The 14,187-nt window shown below is 37.1% G+C and overlaps 1 long non-coding RNA gene and 1 pseudogene across 1 annotated transcript in view; both read right to left on the bottom strand.

Moving 5' to 3' along the window:
* LOC149065597 (uncharacterized) overlaps positions 1-14,187 on the bottom strand; it is a 72,911-nt gene that overhangs the window by 5,754 nt on the left and 52,970 nt on the right. The window lies entirely within an intron of this gene.
* Positions 13,581-13,649, bottom strand: LOC149065598 (U5 spliceosomal RNA; annotated as a pseudogene).

Consider the following 14,187-nt stretch of genomic DNA (forward strand, 5'->3'; position numbering starts at 1 on the left):
CGAGAGTTATTTTCACTAAAAGCGGGATTATATTATTTTTTTGTAATTTTTACTACTTAATAATTTTCATTTTCCATCACATATTAGTGGTTTCGAAATATTTAAAAGCCTCGGCGGCTCTTTTAATATTAAAAAACAAAAATCCTTTTTAGCAGCCTAATTTCGAATTCCGGTTAACAGTGAAAGCCTGCAAGCAGCATTAGATTATCTTTCGCGTTTTTAAAATGGGTGTGGGTGAAATTAAATTTGAAAGACAGAATCTTAAATAGGCAGATGAGCATTAAATAATCTTATAATTTCCGGACTTTCGCTAATGCGAGCTCAAAAATAAGCTACTTAAATATTATTCATAGAGTTATGCGGTGTTCATATAGTCATTTACGGCCGAAGAGATAATTAAACCCGTAACGACATTATTTCAAAACCGTTTAATCGAGATGGGATGGGAATATACAGGGTGTTCCGTAAGTGCTGATCAGGCTTTTATTTCATCAATCGTCTGTCGTAGTGGTATGATTTCAATTTAAAAAATGCTCAAAAGGCGTTCAAAAATTACTTTGTGCCAGTTTTGAGAGTAGAAATACAGTGTGTAACAAAATAAAAAAAAAAAATCCAAATTTTTTAAACGGTTCCCTTATACTCTAACTTCCAATTAGAAAGTTGTTTCCCTGTATATCCTGAGGCCAACAGGAAAAATTCCACGTTTCTGAGTGCAATATGCGATAAGATATTTGAATTCAAAAATCGGAGAAAAGTTATAAAAGAACAGCGAAAACTAACGGACAACGCTCCGTTCCCTCATTTACGCTACTCTTCCTCTTTTTCTCTGGTTTTTTAATTCAAATATCTCAGTGAATATTGCATTTAGAAACGTAGAATTTTTTTGTTGGCCTCAGGAGAGAGAGAGAGAGAGAGAGAGACAAAATAAGAACAACAACTTTCTAATTGGAAGTTAGATGGCAATGGGACCGTATAAAGTTTAAGATTTTTAATTTTGTTACATACTGTATTTTCACTTTCAAAACTGGCATCGGGTAATTGTTGAACACCTTTTGAGCATTTTTGAAATTGAAACTATACCTCTACGACGGACGGTTGATGAGATAAAGGCCGCATTAGCACTTACAGGACACTCTGTAAACCGATTGAGAATATTTTTGCATTATTTAGCTTTAATTTAGACTCGGCGGCTGGAGATATTGAACGTATTCATCAACTAATGTTGTTAATGGAAGTATCATTCATATGTGTATTTTAATTGATCGATTAAAGGAAAGATTCCTAAGTTTTTATGTTCGTGGCACCCTGAGAGTGGTTGAGATGAGGATGAAGCTTTCAATTTCTCAGTTTTGGATTCACACTTCAACGTTTGGACAGTTTGATTCTACCTGAAATTTGACAGCAGTCTGTCTAGATAGTAGAACCTAGATGCTACATTGAACATTGAAGAACCGGACCTACCTCGCTTCGCATCTCAGAGCGAGAGATTTCGAAACTTTCCCGAAGGATGGGTGTTTCCGGAAACTTTACTAACTAACAAAAGCAACGTTCCAACAAAAAGATAAAATTATCAACATAAAAAAAAAAAAAAAAACGGCAAACGTTAATCGGAATTCTCAAGATCTGTATAATAATAGAGATTGAGTATAATAAAAATAAGTAAATTTTCGTGAAACTAAAGTCTTAATCTGTGTATTGTTATTATAGAAAAAATCTTAGTATGATCACCAGATTAAATCGTTAATTTCCTTGATGTAACAACAAAAACCTGAATATATTGATGACGATTGCCATAGAATACTAAAAATTTTCAAAACTTATTTAACAATGGATATCCAACCATCCAGAAGTGTGAAAAACTTACATGCCCGACCCTTGACCTATTATTGACCGCGAACCTTTATTGTTATTACGTACAATACCTGTTAGCGTATCCACCCGGGCGCTTACGTTTTTAAAACATAATTTTGGAGACTGGGAGCATGTACGTTAATCAATTTTTGTTTCAAACAACTATTTCCAAGCAATTAAGTATGAATTTTATATTCATTACTAGCTATAATACCCGACGATGCCCGGGTTTTCTTCTATTACTGGGAGGATTGAAAAAGTGACAAACCATTATAAAGGAATAAACTATTATTCATAATACTCACAGCATTAAAGATGTGACAAAACATTGTAAAGGCATATGCATGTCTAAAACGCATTGCTAGGGAATCACGGTAACCAAAATAAACATTCCGAAAGTGATTGTTGAGACCCAGGAATCATTGTTGCCCAACAGTTCTTCTCCCATTTTGGGCATTTGCCCAGCTCTGACAAACTTTTAAAGTAGCCTACCGTTCAAGTCGGACCCCGTTTGGTATATATGCAAAATTTGGCGATGACCGGTCTAAAATTGTAGATTCGTATAGAGAACATACACAGACAGATAGAAAATGAATTTTATATTTATTATATAAAATTCAAATATCAAAACTAATTAATACATACTGATTCCATAATGTATAGGGTATAATAACGTTTTCAACTATCCAGGAACAGTTCCGAGCATTAATCAAGCATTTTCTAACATTATGTTTTCAAAATACATCAGAAGACGGTAATTATGCGAAAAAGCACCGCGTCGACTTTTTTTACTGTGGTCCATGCGGTGCTTACACAAAGAAATATGGCAATAAAAATGAGAATATATTTCAATAGGTGAACCGCGACGGAATACAACTATTTGATATATTTGTAGATTGTGTAACCACAGATTGTACAAACCTATGTTCCGAGAATTGGTTGTAGGCCACAGAATGAATTCCTGCCGTCTTGTGTGAAATTGTGGTTTTGACGTGGATGCCAATGAACCACATTTAGCTTCACTGGGCATTGGTTTCCCGGAACATAACGATTCTGATCGGGTAAAATTTATCAGCAAGCTATCGAAAAAAAATATAAAAAACTCAAAATTTTCTGAACCAATTTATTTCTTTGTGATCATCTATTACGGGCATGGTAGCCCAGGTCGACAAGATGCTCGCCTGAAGTTCCAAAGGATGTTTAGAGGTGTCGGGAGTTCGATACCCGGTTCGTCCTTGTCAGAAACTTTCCTGACACGGTGACATGACCACAGAAAAAGATTTCTACCTCAAGGAGTCCCACGCCGAGGGATTAGCGCACTGACCTCTCGGTGAGTATATAAAAAAAAAACTGCCGTTCGGAATCGGTAATAAATTGTAGGTCCCGGGGTTTAATTAGTTCTCGTGTGCAGAAAATGACCGTAGTGCGACAAAAATGATCTCCCGTTACAACATCACACGAGTGGCTCTCGAAAACATTGTTATACTAGTTGGAAAATATACTCAACCTTTTTTTGAAGAGTGCAGGCCACACTTTATTGGTTTGAAAACGTGTCGCGGCCACATAAGTGATCCGTAAATGTGCCGCGGGCACTCAAGTGATCAGGGAATTTGCCGCGGGCACTTAAGTGATTTGAAAATGTGCTGCGAGCCACTTAAGTGAGGTAAGAATGTACTGTGAGCCACTTAAGTGAGGTAAGAATGTACTGTGAGCCACTTAAGTGAGATAAGAATGTACTGAGAACCACTAAATTGATTTAGGACAGTGTCACAGGTCATTTAAATGATCTGTGAATGTGCCGCGGGTCATTTAGGCGATCTGGTTACGTGCTGCTTAGTTCATTTTCACAAAATTAAGTTTGAGGTCGCGGCCGCATTAGATGACTCGAAGGGCTATATTCGGTTCGCGAGTCATAGGTTGAGCATGCACGATATACAGGGACTCGAATAGATTATAGGGGGAAAAAAGAATATTTTTTTATATGTAACATAGAAACATTATAATGCTCGGAAATAAGAAAAAATGCTAGTTTTCAAGAATTGCGTGTACCATTGGATCACGGCGAGTGAGTTTTAGTGCATCAGAGAGTGAATATCACGAAAGGACGAATCTTTTGAGAGAGTTGATGACCTACCACGAGTTCATGGTGATTCTTCGTGGATGCCATCGTGATTGCCAGATTCTCAAACACAAGACGTGTTTTCTTAAAGTCTCTTCGGGATGAATAGAAAGAAAATAAATATAGTATATAATAAAAAAGAAAAGAAAAAAGAAGCGTTGATCCGAGGAGCTGACGCCATCAAATTATAAGAGGATATAAGAGGATTATATCTTCACATCGATATCCCTTCTGTCAACAGTGTTAAGAGATGGTTTATATTTTTACCCATTTCTACCTCCGCAGAACTAATTAATGACGAGAAGCAATTATTGCTTTTCTTTGAGTTTCATTAATAACCAGCGGACACTATCAAAATGAGCTTCAAGATTTAGATTAGACGTCGGATAACGGGATAAATACAATGTACTTTGTCAACAAAGATAAGGAAAAACTAAAGTGTCGGGGACAAGAAGCTTATCAGCGAAATTCGTCTTTGGTGAATAAAAGAATAGAATTGACTTGAAAACTAATCCTTTAAATCTCGCATCGCGTTAATTTTCAGTCTGATACGGCCTGGGCTCGATGATTTTTGATGTTCAATATTTACAGGAACAACTGACGATACTTCAATGATGAATGTGCTTCAACAATACTCTGCAAACGAACCGATCGCAACATTTTAACAGAGTTCTCATCCACACAGTGGTTATTGAAATTATATTCAAGAATGTGTTTTTTAGTTTATAGGATATATATAGTAAAGCTGTGTTTATTGGTTCTTGTGAACAAATATAAATGGCAAAATTTTTTAAAATGTTCTACTGTTCACCGGAGAGCTGACTCTAGTGTATATTTCATCTCTGGTGACTAGAGAATGAATCGAGATTATCTTAAAGAATACGTACCTCTAAACCAGGGGTTCATGGAGTGTGGATGAAGAAACAAATAACTTATCGTTTTCACATTGTTATATCCTGAATTTTATTTTGTAAAGGGGTCCGTGGACTTTGTTTTAATGGACAAGGGGGCTCGTGGAACACAAAAACATTATAAACCTCTGTTCTAAACGTCCATCTGAAACTTTTGTTAAAATTAAATAACATCTGTTGACATAGAACGTGCATTCAGCATAGCAAATAATAACTTGAAAACTAATCGTCCATATAATTTATTGGTACATTTACAAATTCTTTTTATTATAATACATAGTTATTTTTAACTTTTTTGTGCATATTTCCAAATTCGATTTTTTCAAAATATTTTTATCAATTTGGGTGAATAAAAATTTCTTTTTTAAAAATCCAAATGTATATATATAATTACAAAAATACGTCATTAATGATGAATAGATAACTTGTTTAAAGAGTGCAGAGGTGCCACCTGGCATAACGAAATCTATCATTAGAACATTCTGTCATCCTATGTCTCTCGGCATGGACTTGAAACAGGATTATTAGTGAAAATTATACTGAGGTAAAATAGCATTTGTAGGCCTCAGATTATCCTTCAGGGAATGAGATCCACGTGGTATTCGATTATTTGACAGCGATCCAGCTGTGATCCGATTGCGAAACCTTGGGCGTTTATCGATCAAAACCTCGAAAATCAATAACATTATCTATAACTAATATAATCGCATACCCATATTTAATAGGCAGATTTGAATCGAAATCTAATCCGCTCCAATTTAGTATCCAATAATCGGTTTCCTGATTTTTGAGCACTAGAACTTGTTGTGAGCTGTTTATGAAGTTTCTATAATCACCAGCAGAATGACCGGTGGCGTATTAACAGGGGGGGGGGGGCAGGGGATTAGCCGTTCTACAGCGCATTGCGGCAAGTTCATAGAGGCGGCAAATTTGAGGATTGAGTTGCCAAGAAAATTATTATAACATGAGAAAAAGGCCACAAAATTTTTATAGACTACCATAAATCTGCCTCTCTCCTGACAGCGAGTGACCTGGAGCGTGTGAAAGCAAGTGAATGACTAAAAATTTAACGTAGAGAGCGAGGACCAGTTCAGAGACCGAAAGAGTGACCTAAATCGTGTACAGGCATTTGAATGACCAAAAAAGTGATTTATAAAGCGAGGGACCAGGTAAGTGAGTGACGAAAAGCGTAACCTACAGTGTGCGCAAGCATGTGATTGATCAAAAGAGTGACCTAGAAAGTGTGCAAGTATGTGATTGATCAAAGAGTGGCCTCGAGAGTGTGTGAGTATGAGAGTGACCTAAAGAGTGTGTGAGCATGAGAGTGATCCAGAGAGAAGGAACAAGGTGAGTAGTCTCAGTGAGCGGCCAAAAGAACGTGTGTAAGCATGTGGCTGATCAAAAGAGTGGCGTAGAGAGTGTGCAAGCATGGGAGTGACATAGAGAGCAAAGAACCAGGCCAGTAAGAGGCCAAAAGAATGACCCAGAGCGTGTGCAAGCATGTGAATGAGCGAAAGAGTGACTTAGAAAGAGGAAAAACAGGTCAGTGAGCGGCGAAAAGAGTAATTTAGAGCGTGTGCAAGTGCAAGCATATGACTGATCAAAAGAATGACATAGAGAGTGTGTGAGCATGAGAGCGATCCAGAGAGCAAAGAACAAGGTGAGTAGCCTCAGTGAGTACTCAGTGAGTGGTCAAAAGAACGTGTGTAATGTTCGTGAATGACGTGAGAAATTCTCACGTCAAAAACTTTTTCATCGTGATATCCGTGCTCAGCAGGTCAAAATCATTTGAAATTGTATATTTTCATGAAGGGAAATTTCATTGCTGTCCAGTGTTACCAGGGAAGTCTTAACGAGTTTGGGCGAACCGGGTCCAAAACACCTTTCGGGAGAGAAATGATTCGGCAATTAAAAAGGCGTGCATAATTACGAATTTTATAGAAATGCTGAAAACAATGTATTCAAAGAAATAATTGTAGAATTATTGAAAGAAATAATTCCGTAATTAATGAAAACTCATAATTAATGAAAATACATAATTGATAAAAAAAAACCATAAATCCACAATTGGTGAAAAAAATAATATCGTAATTTTTGAAAAAAATAACTGATGAAAAAATAATTTCGTGGTTACTTTTAGAAACGTGATCGTAATAATGTTGTTTTTAAGGGAACTTCATAATACTGTAATTGGAAAAATAAGAGAAGTTATAATGAAAAATAATTTCAGGATCATAAAATATATACACAGTATTTTAAAAGTAATTTCAGAATCATTAAAAAAAATAACTCCAGATGTAATGATTGAATGAAAGTATTTCCTAATTGATAAAAAATTCATAATTAATGAAAAAATTATTGAAGAATAACAGAAACAAGTAATTTCAGAATTACTAAAATAATATATATATATATATATATAATTCACATTTCATTAATTAATTTAATTTCATTCAGAATTTATGAAAGAATTAATTTCGGAATTCAGGTAATTTCGAATATTTAGTGAAATGAATAAATTTAGAATAAATAAAAGTTTTCAATAATTTGGGCCCACCCGTCAGGGCCATAACTAGAGGGGGCGGGGGGGGGGAACTGCCCTGGAAGGCAAAATTTTGGGGTCGCAGTTTTAGGTGGGAACAAAGAACACCATTATAGAATTATCCAATTTTAAAGTTGTGGGGGCGACAAAAATCATAGTGACGGCCCTGCCACCCGTTAAGACACCAGTCATAGTGAATCTTTACACTATCTTAAAAAACAGTTGTAAATACTAGGAGTATGACTTTGTGGCCCGAGGGATCACGGGAAATTTTAATTTGGCCCACAATGTCTGAAAAGTTGAAGACCCGTATTTCTAGACATCGTTTGAGGGGTCTCGTACCCTTTAACATGGTAAAAAATTTGTAATGTAGAAGTATTATGTATCCCTTGATTTATTTCAAATTTTTACCACATACATTCGATATAGGATATGCTATTCTAAATATATGCCAGTATACAATTTTACATATCTCTAATACTTAATGTTCTTACAAATTTTCAAAAAAATACATTAAAAACAGCTTGCATGAATGATAAAACTGCATGAAATCAATATAATTGAATAAAAAATGGTTCAGAATAAAAAAAACTGTCCAGTTAATAAAATACTGAAAAAGACTACGGTTTTTTATCGATTCAGTCTTATTCAAAATTAAATTTTAAATTAAAATTTTTTTTAAATATTTAAAAGTTAAATTTTTTTATATAACCCAAGCATTTATGAATGGATCTTGAATATTTTTTGTCCTTTTATAAGCTGAACAGTTCCTTTTATTTTCAATAAATTTTTATTCGATTTTATTGATGTCACGTTATTTTATCATGCGCGCCAGCTGTTTTGATTGCGTTTTTTTGAAAATTTCTATGAAATTAAGTATTAGAGAAATGTAAAATTTTGCACTAGCATAAGATAGCATATACAATTAAATATATGTGGTGAAAACTTGAAATAAATCAGTGGATAAATAATATTTGTCCATATGAAAGTTTCTTACCATGTTGAAAGGAAGGGGGAAGGTCTTTTACCTTCAGTAGTCTGCCACAGTCCGGCTTCCCTTAAGTGAGTACAAATCTGGACGAGCATTTACACGCTTCAAGCGGTGCAAAGTGTGACTCCTGAGTGAGTTCTGTGTCCCTCAAAGTGGGTGTCTCGAAGAAAGTCATCTTGCGATCAAACAGTTCTACGTATGCATGGCCGTAGTCGTAGAAGTACCGCCGCAGGAGATCATCGATATCTTTTATTTAAAGTAGGGATGTCCGATCCGTGGCCCCAAGGGTTCCGCTGAGCACCGATTGAGAACCACTGCTCCAGTGGATGGAAATCAAATGCCGAGTTTTCGGACATGGATCGTCTCATTAATATTTTATGAATATCAACGATAGCAAATATCAACAATATGAATGTGAACAATTATGTCTTTTATAAAGACATTGTTCGTATCCATAAAATACTAGCGGAATTATTCATGTCCGAAAACTCGGTACAGTAGACTCTCGATAATCCGGCCTTGCGTTAAACTGGCCCGTCCAGTAATCCGGCGTTTTTAGGTGGGTTTTCTTCGAGTATAGAAGAGGAAAAGATGTCTCTCTTCATGTCTTTGCGCAGAAGTTTATATTATTTCAAAGTACTTTTCAATTGACTTCGAGAAATCCAGTAATTTCGGTAATCCGTTACACCCTGGTCTGATATATGCTGGATTAGGGAGAGTCTACTGTATTTGATTTTCTTCAGCTGAGTTATGATTCTCAATTTATTGCCATGAGACTCTGGTATGTGCTAAGGAGGGCCACAGTTCAGAATAAAATTGAAGGAGAGCCATGACATGTGCGAACGCAGGGTAGCGACAAAAAGCTGTGGAAAAATCACAGACATGAAGAAATAAAGCATTTAAGTGAAATAATGGTGGGAAAAAGTGTGACTACTCTTTTAGAATCGAATAGAACTCTACTCATAGAACCCCACAAGAAAGACGTTTAATAGGACTCTAGCCTGAATGCTCGAAAATTGATCGAATTTATAAAAAAACGTTTGTTAACTATAAATTTCTTCATAAACCAATTTAGTAAGCAGAATAGATTAGTTTCTGGATTGGAAGTTGGCTGGTTAAGACAGGGGACCATAAGAAGAAAATATATCCCAAAGACGCCGCGGGTAAGTAACTTAAGAAAAACTGCGCTAGAGGAATATTAAATTGGATTTAGTCGATGTGGGATACGCCGATTATAAGGATTATTGCAATCCTATTACTATCTATCTAAATAGTCTTTCCCAAAATACAACACACACACATACAGCAACGGACTAAAACGTTTTATAAATCTCAAGCGAAGACCAATCAAAAGGCTTATAATTATCTCATTTATAATTGCGAGAGAAAAGTAATCGAATAATCGATAATCTCAATCTTTCGCATTTGGATCGAAGTACAACAACTTAACACTTTCTGAAGTATCAAAAAATAACTCAAATTTTCTCATTGTTATTTATTCACACTCTCAGCCTTTTTCAGACCCTGGTGCAACAAATGTGTGGGTTGCTTTTTCCTCACCGTAGAATTTTTTATTGGCTTAAAGGATTGTGTAAGTTTTGAGTTATAAATGTGGTAATTATGAACTTTGGAGGTTTTCATCTGAAGGCAGCACTTAAAGTTCAACTTTCAGTGGGTTTTAAGATTGCTTCAAGGAGAAAATGCCTCCGGGAAAAGTGTGATTTATTACATAAAATTTAGCAATAAAATTCTAAAAAAAATTGTATGTGAAGATGAATATACATCATCTTGGCTGAAAAAAATTGGAATTTTATATCTTCAAAAATGAAAATTTGAAAAAATGAATATTTATACCGACGTTCATGTTTGTAATGCATTTTTTGAGTATCAAAAATGCAAAAACATTTTGAAAATTCCAAAAAACGAATGTTCGGGTCTGAAAAGGATTGGTCATTATTGCGAAGGAACCTGCGGTTATGGAGAGAGGAATTCTTACTTAATGTTAAAATACCATGACTGCCATCAGGAACGGGATTTAATTATAAATTTAACACTAAAATGAAACATCAATTAACAGGGATTTACAATTTTTTTCGCGTCTGCAATGCTATGTAGTAAATTTTAAATACTCAACGTACCGAAAAATGGAGATAATTCGATCATTATAGGTAACAATTAGCATAATGAGGAAGTAATGAAAAATTTTTGGGAAAGAAATTTCATATCTTGCAATAATAAACGCCACTGAAAAATTTTCAATTTGTATTATTTCCAAATAATTATTGTTTCTCATTCAGTTTAATGTTGTAGCTAGGTATATGAAAACCGATCCTCCTCTCTCGAATACTCTCGGCAACAATAGGTCTCTGGGTGACATACATGGCCAATCGACATCGTCAGTAATTGGAATATCACACACACAGAAATGAGACTTTACCGGAACCTGTAAAAGAGGGTCTCCGGTTTCAACAATCTCTTAATTTTTGTCGAGTTGATGACACCCGCTACTACAACAGGGGTTCAAGAAACAAATTATTGAAAGTTTCGAGTGCCATTGACAATTTATAGGGCACCTCGTTGAAATTTTCTGCCGGCAAATGAAAAATAAATCGAAAGTATGTGGCTGTTACTTGCAAGTATTCCATTCTGGTAGAAAAGGGTGGAAACGGTTATTGCTGGCTCTTTCGTTGGTCGTCTTTCTCCATGATCTCTCACCATTAAGATAGTGATTGTTGGTGGTCGTGGGGAGGGTTCGAGTCTAATTATTTGAAATTTACGTGTTCATGTGTCAAGGGAAATGTTGAGGAGTGCATCTTCTAGACATGCATTACTCCCAATTTAGACAGTTTACGCCGGGGTAGGGGATTTCACACCAGATTTATAATAGTACTACTCGGCATTACTCGTTTGCCCAGTCAGTATTATACTCGGGTGGTGCATCGAGTTGGTTGGTGGTGGACGAACGAGCCGGGCTTCTAAGCGAAAATAACGAAAACGTGGGCGTTTGCTGGAAACATTTTGGCTCACGGAAAGGCACACGTATATACAAAGAACCATGTGAGGATAAAAACAAGAGGAAATTGGGAAATTGCTTTCTGGAAAAGTAGCAATTTGCCGAACTTTGTTGGTTCGCGTGATGATAGAGTTATACAGGGCTCTCTGGCACGCCGCCTGTTCTCTCTCTCTCGCTCCACTTTCTCTCGAACGTAAGAGCTTAGGTGCATATTTTAGGCTTATAATTAGCTGGAAACGAACTCTTTCCACCCGGGAGAATACGGTGCCCTATCTTAATTTGCTGGACCACGCTAAAGTAGCTGTTGGGTTGGTTGGTTGGATGGAAGAATCGGGGCAGTGGCCATCAGTCATAGCGTGAAAGCTTTTGCCTAGACCCTAAGTGTGTGTGTGTGTGTGTATGTGTATTATTTTTGATGTTTCTCTCTTTCTGTGTGTTATGTGTTTTTTTATTTTTTTACCTTTTTGGTTGCCCTTGTCCCATGCCTGCCCCCGTCTTTGTCTCTTAGATTTCGGGTTTTGATTGGCTTGCGGCAACGATGCGTGAATTCTAGCGTGGCTACCGCACGAATAAATTACGCTTTTGCGTTTTAGCATCGAATGAGACGTGAGCGTTTTTCTGTTTGCCCTTGTTGGCAGCAGGTTTCTGTTTGACAGACGGCGGTACCGCCCACCGGGGGAGGTGCGTCATCACGAGATGATTATTTTGTTGCATTATTTCTGTCGCTTATAATACTCCGCCTAAACTCTCTAACCACGCCTGAATGATAGCCATAGACACGATTTTTAATGGACCCAACGGAACTGAAAAACTTCTTCCTGGGAACGTTCCATCGAGAGACGACACAATCAACCGAGGTTGACCAGGGGCACCCAAGTAACAAGTATCGTTGAACTTCAAACGGGATTTCTCTTACCTTCGTGCTTGTGATAACACAATTCTTAAGGCCCTAAACTTATTGTATGTAAGTCTGCGCTGTTTCTCGCCATCCTTCATTACCCTCTCATAAAAAAATTCGTGAGTGACTCTATCTTCTCATCACGACTTTCACATTTGTTCCTGATACTGAGATGGTTCCGGAAGCACAATGGATATTCCACGATAGAATCAGTTGCACATTGCAACACTTTGTCAGACATATTTTGAGTTTTGTCCCACTCATTGGCCAACATCAGAAACGAACCTTATCATGATCTGACCCCCGTGAAAAGTAAACACGAAACATTCGTGTGAGACAAGTAATCTCAAACATAAGTCATTTCCTGTTCGGTCTAACTTCATATCCAGGGCTGGAATTGAGCATGTGCGAAGGGTGACAGGGCCGCAAAAAATGCGATCATCAAGAAACTTTACCACACTTTATAAACTCAATTACTCCTTTCTACTGTAATAAACACTCACACGCCTACGGAAAGAGGGCTACAAAATGCTCAAGTTGGGCTCTATTCAGCTCTATTCATCTTTAACGCAAACCGAATCCAATATAAAGGTTCCCTTATTAAGTCTTTCTTAATTAGTGGATATAAATTGACGTGTTTCTTGAGAACAATCAATCATCCAACTTTGAAGGTTCGACGGCTGGTTATTCGAAATCTTAACTCATATGTACATTTACGTTGGATTATTGGCATGGAAAATGTTATCAAGTATTTATTGTTGTCCCTAAGATCGAGGTCCAAGTAATGTGCGGTCTCTTTGTTGTCTTTTCTTTCTTTCTTTCAAACCGAGAACAACTCAGGTCTATCGCCATCTATGGGCAATTTACTACGTAGTGAGTTGCGACGGAAGTGTGGGTACCTAACAGTCTGAGTGCGTGTCTAGTGTTGTGTCTGACTCTTCAGCGCTGCAATCTATATTTCAGAAGGAAGCGCAATGATTGAATTACATTTGTACCGTTGGTAGGTCTGTTGCTCTCTGTGGCGAGACTTTTTAAAGGGAAGATCGGCTCGCATTCGCGCCTAAAGACGAGCCATGGGTGGTGATACGGAGGGGGCATGGGGCATGCCCCCCAGCATCAAAGGTGGAGTCGACTGATCTAATGTATATATGAATTGACATCATCGTAATCGTGCTCTCCCAGCAATAATGATCGTGGCGTCAGACTTCCAAGTCTATCCCGCCTATGAGACGAGCTCCTGTAAGGGCACCAAAAATTATCGGCAACTCTCCACGGAAATCTTCAGTAAAATGCAGAAGATTTACTCGCAATTTGAAGAGAGGCCGGAGTGTTGTCTCTTATAATACAGAATTCCGCATAAACTCTCTAACCACGCTTGAATGATAGACATAGACACGGTTTTTAATGCACCCCAACGGAACCGAAAAACGTCATCCTGAGAATGTTTCATAGAGAGACGACAGAATCAGTCAAGGTCGACCAGGGGCACCCAACTAATAAGTATCGCTCAACTTCAAACAGGGTTTCCTCTTACCTTCCGTGCTCATGATAACACAATTCTTAAGACACTAAATTTATTGTATGTAGGTCTTGTGTTTTCTCGCCCTCCTTCATTACCCTTTCATAAAAAATTCGTGAGTGACTCTCTATCTTTTCATCACGACTTTAACACTTGTTCCTGATACTGAGATGGTCCCGGAAGTAAAATGGATATTCCACGATAGAATCAGTTGCACATTGAAACACTTTGTCAGACATATTTTGTGTTTTGTCCCATTCGTTGGCCAACATCAGAAACAACCGTTATCATGATCTTACCAGGACCTCCTAGAGATAGAAGACCTCCGCACGGGTTGCCATAA

The sequence above is a fragment of the Pholcus phalangioides genome, unplaced genomic scaffold (assembly GCF_987345545.1).
Source record: "Pholcus phalangioides strain wild (caught in Gottingen) unplaced genomic scaffold, Ppha-v1.0 ptg000039l_1, whole genome shotgun sequence".
In the NCBI taxonomy this organism is placed as follows: Eukaryota; Metazoa; Arthropoda; class Arachnida; order Araneae; family Pholcidae; genus Pholcus; species Pholcus phalangioides.